The following is a 6,874-nucleotide window of genomic DNA, read 5'->3' on the forward strand; positions in this document are numbered from 1 at the left end:
CCCCCAGCCAACCCAAAGGAAACCACCTTGAATTCATAGTGACCTGAATGGGTTTGGAATGTTGTCTTGTACTCCTTGCCTGGTGCCAGCCGAATTTGATGGTATCCTGACCGAAGATCCAGTTTCGAGAACCACACTACCCCGTGTAATTCATCCAAAAGTTCTTCAATTACGGGCACCGGAAACTTAGCCACTGTTGTGATTGCATTTAGATGTCTGTAGTCTACGCACATCCGCCACGTGACATCCTTCTTTTTCACCAAGATTATTGGGGAAGAAAATGGGCTGGAGCTTTTCTGTATTATCCCTTGACGCAGCAATTCTGCAACCTGCGCGTCAATCTCATCTTTATGGTCAGGCTTATGGCGGTAAGGTCGTATGTTGACAGGTTGAGCTCCTGGAATCAGCGGTATCTTGTGATCACAGTCACGCCGCGGTGGCAATCCCACTGGTTCACCAAATATTGCAGAGAAATCATCGACTACTTGTTGTATGTTGGCTGGTACTGCATCTGGGTTGTCCTCCTCCGAGGAGGGTGCACACACATACACCATATGTGTTATAGCTCCTGTTCTGCATAGATTCTATAATTGCAACGCGTTGATCACTGAACACTCTGAAGATTGGGCTTCATGACCTTGCAGATGAGTGACACCATTAGGGGTTTTGATCTCAATGAGCTTGGCACGCCAGTCCACTGTCATAGGGTTGTTTGCTTCCAGCCAGTCCATCCCCAAGATGGCATCGTAAGTGCCGAGCGCCAGAATCTTCATATCTGTGATGAATTCACTGCCTTGGGTGCACCAGGCACAAGCTGGCAGTTCAGAGACACATGCCAGCTCGCCCCCATCAGCAACACGGACCTTGCAAGCGCGTGGTAGAGGTCGCGCTCCTGACAGCTTCGCGGCGAGTGTGTGGTTGATGAAAGAGGTGGAGCTACCGGAGTCCACCAGCATGAGCACTTCCTGACCCTGAATCCACGCGCGAAGCTGAAATGCCTTTGCGGAGACACCGCCGGAAAGGGCCTGGCGCGAGATCGTTATCACTGTCTCAGTTGTTGAGGCCGTAGGAGAGGAGTCGATGGTGTCGTCGATGCCGAAGAGTTCCAGGAGCTCCTCCACAACGTGGAGCTGCACGGATGTGGGGCACACATGATCGTGTCCCCAACGCTCGCCGCACTTGAAGCATAAGCCGCGCGCTCGGCGGTAGTTGCGCAGGGTCTTGAGTTTCACCGTATCGGCGCGCGCCGCTTCGGTCCCCCGTCGATCCGCTGCGGGAGCAGCAGGTACAGGACGCGCACGAGGTGTTGGTGGCGGCGGGAGAGGCAGGGCCGTACGCACTCCTGGTTCTGGTGGCCGCGGTAGAGACCCGAACGCGCCTTCTGCTACTTCTTCTTGCAGCAACGCGAGCGCGCATGCCGTGTCCAGATCAGGTGGTCGCTGGACCAGCACGACAGCGCGAATATCCTTCCGCAGGCCCTCGACAAAACGGATGAGAAAGTAAAATGGGTGAATAGAATCCGAATATGAGCTCAAATGGTTAATAATCAATTCAAACTGTTCAATGTAATTCGCGACAGTGGTGGTTTGGCGGACAGTGTAAAACTGTCGGGTCAACATTTGATGTCGATCTCGCCCGAAACGCGTGCACAAGAGGGATGTGAAAGACTCCCAGTCCAGCTCATCGAGCCGTTTTTGAATTGACTGGAGCTAAATTGAAGCCGAACCGGAAAAATTGAGGGCTGCCATAGGAACCCAAAACGATGGCAGAATTCCAAACATCCGAAAATATTGTTCACACAACGTTTTCCAGAGGTTTGGGTTTTCGCCAGAGAATTGTGGGAAGGTGATCGATGGGTGTGCTTGACCCCGTCCCGAGAGCAACTGACTTGCATGAGCAAGCGGCGACAGAGCCACAGACGAAGGGATCAGGGAATCGTACTGACCAGATGCCGGGGGCGGCGGCGGCGCCGGAATTGGCACCGCCGAGGGCCCCCGAGGGTTGATGGTGATGCCGTGGCCATGGGGCCCTTGGGTGTTGCCGGCCGCGCCTGCCGAGGTGCCGATGTGGTCGCTCGGCGGCTGCGGCGTGGTTGTGTGCGGCTGCTGGTCCTCCGGCTCCATCAGTGGTGGTTGCGGCGCCGCCTGAAGGGCAGCCACTCCATCACTGAGATCCGCGACGCGGCGCTCGAGATCTGGGCGCCAGCTGAGCAGATCGTCGATCTTCGTCGCTGTGGTCTGTTGCGCCTTGGTGAGACCATCGATGGCGGCCTCGATCTTGGTCTCGAAGCGGGTGAGGAAGGCAGAGACGCTGGGATCCATGGCTTCACGAGCTTGGCGGAGACCGCGCGTCTCGATGAGATGCGCCAGGGCGGAGCGGGGAGGGTGGTGGTTGGTGGCTCTGATACCAGATGATAGGATCAAGGTAGGGGAATTGATCTATTGTGCTCTCGGAAGTAGTAGCGATTACAATCGATTACAAGAGCGAAGCTCGAATGGAAGAACAGGATGAACTAGGGTTCGGAAAGAGGAAAGTGGGTAGCCGCCGCCGGGTCGTTCCTGATCCACTGGATGGTGTTCTAGTCGTCGCTCCAGGGTTAAGTAGAGCGTGGCTTGGTCGTGGCCCATTCTGGGCCCGTGTACCTTGGATTGGGCCTCTTGGCACGGCTGGGCCGCGCCTCCTCCTGGTGTGGCTTGCTGGCTTGTGGGTCCGCACCGTCAGGGTCGCTAACAGGTAGAGGTCCATGCAGCAGCAGCACGACGAATTTCTCGCCGGCGTCGCCCATATTGCCGTGGTCGAGCTGCTGCGCTCGGAGCTGTTGGGCGAGCGCAGGAGTTGGGGAAGGGGCCGGTTGTGTCTGGGCATGGCTGTGGTGGCCCCATGTATGTTCGGCAGCGGCGACATTGGTAAGAGCGGCCCGCCATGGCTCGGGAGAGAGAGTTCAGGAAAGGAGATGGAGAGAAGAAAGAGAGAGAGCTTACGTGTGGGTCCCATATGTAAGTAACGGTCAAACAAACAGTCAACAAACGGTCAAAGCTAACGGGTGGGCCAGCGATGTCATAAACACGATTAAAATTTAACAGTTCGGCAATTAATGTATTTTGGAACGGCCAACCAAAATAGTGGTAGTGTTTTGGAAAATTAAAAAAAGTGATAGCTTTCTGTAACCATAGCTCGAATTGCGGTAGTATATTGCATCTTCATTCATACTTGCCGTATGCGCCCACTCATCCATGATCCATCTCCGTCCTCCATTCAAGCACGCTGCTCCGTATGCCACGCCTAGCCACATACTCTTTCCGTATGCCAAGGGGAAATTCTGAAAACGCCCGGACCAGAGCTGATCACAAGGCCGGAACTCTCCTCCACGCAAAGCCAAACACGTCGTCGGTTCAGCAATCTCAGGCACCGTGCAACACTTGCCTGTCAATCACACTCGCCGGGCGTACGCCCACGAGACGCGCGTGCAGATGCAAAGAGACACGGGAACAAATAAAACGGTGAGGTGAAACTCCACGGCGGCCGTGCGTTACAAGATTCTGTTCCGAGCGCCAGGATGATGATGCCCCCCAGTTCTCGATGAAAAGGCTGAGAAGAAAAAAATTACTCCTCTGTCGTAACAAAAGGCGTTTTAGATGTAAAACGTCTTCTATTAGTTTACAGAAGAAGTAGTACTATCTTACAACATGCATATGTTGTGCTACCGAAGGAGCGTTAAATTTCTTTGAAATGGATAGTAGCTTGACCATTCATGCCTTTGCTACCATTTGTCATGAAGAAGCTGGATCATGGATGGGATTAGAGTTTGTTCAACACCTCATTCGTGTTTTTGAAATTTCGACCGCATGAAGTTTAAAAGCTAAAATTTCTAGAAGGGTGTAAAAATATGGAGACCAGCCTTGGCCCCGTAACACAACAATGGGAGATGGTTGACCACCATTCAACTATCATATTGTTCTCCTTTCACCACTTATTATTTTCCCTTTTTGGCACCACAACCACGATGGCGTCATCACACTCCTTGCTACTAGTAGAACAGCCGCCAATGCGCGGGGATGGTGGGCGGTGAAGGAAATATGCCCTAGAGGCAATAATAAAGTTATTATTAATTTTCTTATATCATGATAAATGTTTATTATTCATGCTAGAATTGTATTAACCGGAAACATAATACTTGTGTGAATACATAGACAAACAGAGTGTCACTAGTATGCCTCTACTTGACTAGCTCGTTGATCAAAGATGGTTATGTTTCCTAGCCATAGACATGAGTTGTCATTTGATTAACGGGATCACATCATTAGGAGAATGATGTGATTGACTTGACCCATTCCGTTAGCTTAGCACTCGATCGTTTAGTATGTTGCTACTGCTTTCTTCATGACTTATACATGTTCCTATGACTATGAGATTATGCAACTCCCGTTTATCAGAGGAATACTTTGTGTGCTACCAAACGTCACAACATAACTGGGTGATTATAAAGGTGCTCTACAGGTGTCTCCGAAGGTACTTGTTGGGTTGGCGTATTTCGAGATTAGGATTTGTCACTCCGATTGTCGGAGAGGTATCTCTGGGCCCACTCGGTAATGCACATCACTATAAGCCTTGCAAGCATTGCAACTAATGAGTTAGTTGCGGGATGATGTATTACGGAACGAGTAAAGAGATTTGCCGGTAACGAGATTGAACTAGGTATTAAGATACCGACGATCGAATCTCGGGCAAGTAACATACCGATGACAAAGGGAACAACGTATGTTGTTATGCGGTCTGACCGATAAAGATCTTCGTAGAATATGTGGGAGCCAATATGAGCATCCAGGTTCCGCTATTGGTTATTGACCGGAGACGTGTCTCGGTCATGTCTACATAGTTCTCGAACCCGTAGGGTCCGCACGCTTAAAGTTTCGATGACGGTTATATTATGAGTTTATGAGTTTTGATGTACCGAAGGTTTTTCGGAGTCCCGGATGTGATCACGGACATGAAGAGGAGTCTCGAAATGGTCGAGACATGAAGATTGATATATTGGAAGCTTATATTTGGATATCGGAAGTGTTCCGGGTGAAATCGGGATTTTACCGGAGTACCGGAGGGGTTACCGGAACCCCCCGGGGGTTTAATGGGCCATAGTGGGCCTTAGTGGAGAAGAGGAGGGGCGGCCAGGGCAGGCCGCGCGCCCCCTCCCCCTCTAGTCCGAATTGGACAAGGAGGGGGGGGGGGGCGGCGCCCCCCTTTCCTTCTTCTCCTCTTCCTCCTTCCCCCTTCTCCTAATCCAACAAGGAAGGGAGGGAGTCCTACTCCCGGTGGGAGTAGGACTCCTCCTGGCCGGCCGCACCTCCCCCCCTTGCTCCTTTATATACGGGGGCAGTGGGGCACCCCAAAGACACAACAATTGATTTGATCTTTTAGCCGTGTGCGGTGCCCCCCCTCCACCATAGTCCACCTCGATAATACTGTAGCGGTGCTTAGGCGAAGCCCTACGTCGGTAGAACATCATCATCGTCACCACGCCGTCGTGCTGACGAAACTCTCCCTCAACACTCGGCTGGATCGGAGTTCGAGGGACGTCATCGGGCTGAACGTGTGCTGAACTCGGAGGTGCCGTGCGTTCGGTACTTGATCGGTCGGATCGTGAAGACGTACGACTACATCAACCGCGTTGTGCTAACGCTTCCGCTTTCGGTCTACGAGGGTACGTGGACAACACTCTCCCCTCTCGTTGCTATGCATCACCATGATCTTGCGTGTGCGTAGGATTTTTTTTGAAATTACTACGTTCCCCAACAGGCGGAGCACTATATATATGTTATTCCTTTTCACAATTATTGTTGAAGTCATGAGTCGTGTTTTTGAAACTGCATGAAGTACATAGAGCTAAAAATTCTTAAAGGATGTATAAATATGGCTACCATGTGATTCATTTTTTTTTTCAAAAGCTAAATTTGAATGTTGGAAGTTCAATTTTATGGGAGCTAACTCTTTTGTTAAATAAATAAAAACTCATCTTGGAGTGAGCTCAATCGTGAAAAAGGTGTCATAATTGCTTGAAGTGCATATTTAAAATTCAAAAATCTTGTTCCATGATTGTTGGAAGTTCGTGATGAAATTTATGAAAGCTTGGTTTCAAAATTTTGTTGTCATGTTTGTTGGAAGTTCATGTTGAAATTTGTGAATGTTGAACCTAGATTCATGTGGCATGATTCTTGGAAGCTCAACCTAGATTTTGTTTATCTTTTATTATGATTTGTTGGAAGTTCATATTGAAATTTCTGAAAATTCAACCAATTTATTTACAAAATGCAAGCCTGTAATCTATCAAAAGTTCTTCCATAAAATTTCTGTGAGATTTGGAAAATAGATCAGATATGTCATTCTCCTTTTCATCTTCTCCTTTGGAGGTTCATGACCTCTCGAATGTTCAATGTGGAAAGTAACCACTGGATCTTGCACAAGGGCATGGTATTGGTAGCACCACCGTCGTACTGCTTCACACCTCCATCTAAACAAAGATAGTTCAAGTCATCATCCAATCAGTTATTGACCCAAATGCATGTCTAGGCCCAGATGCCTGAGATATCTCAATTTTGCTCTTCCCCTCTTATTTCACATCCAAGGAGCACGAGCGACTGCACAATTATGGCTTTGCTACACTCACGAAATTTTCTTTACGGACTAGGCTTACTGGGTTCCGTGGAGAGATTATGAGAAATTTAGGGAAGGTCCACACAGTGAAATACATGGGGAGGGATTAAGGTTCACTATCTCTTGCTTCTCTCTCACTCTTATCCTGCCAATGAGGAGGCATGGTCCTCTATAAACATACACTTTAGTTTGCAAAAAACAAATAGGTTTGTGGTAGATGGACTGA

The sequence above is a fragment of the Triticum aestivum genome, chromosome 1D (genome assembly GCF_018294505.1).
Source record: "Triticum aestivum cultivar Chinese Spring chromosome 1D, IWGSC CS RefSeq v2.1, whole genome shotgun sequence".
NCBI classification, from domain to species: Eukaryota; Viridiplantae; Streptophyta; class Magnoliopsida; order Poales; family Poaceae; genus Triticum; species Triticum aestivum.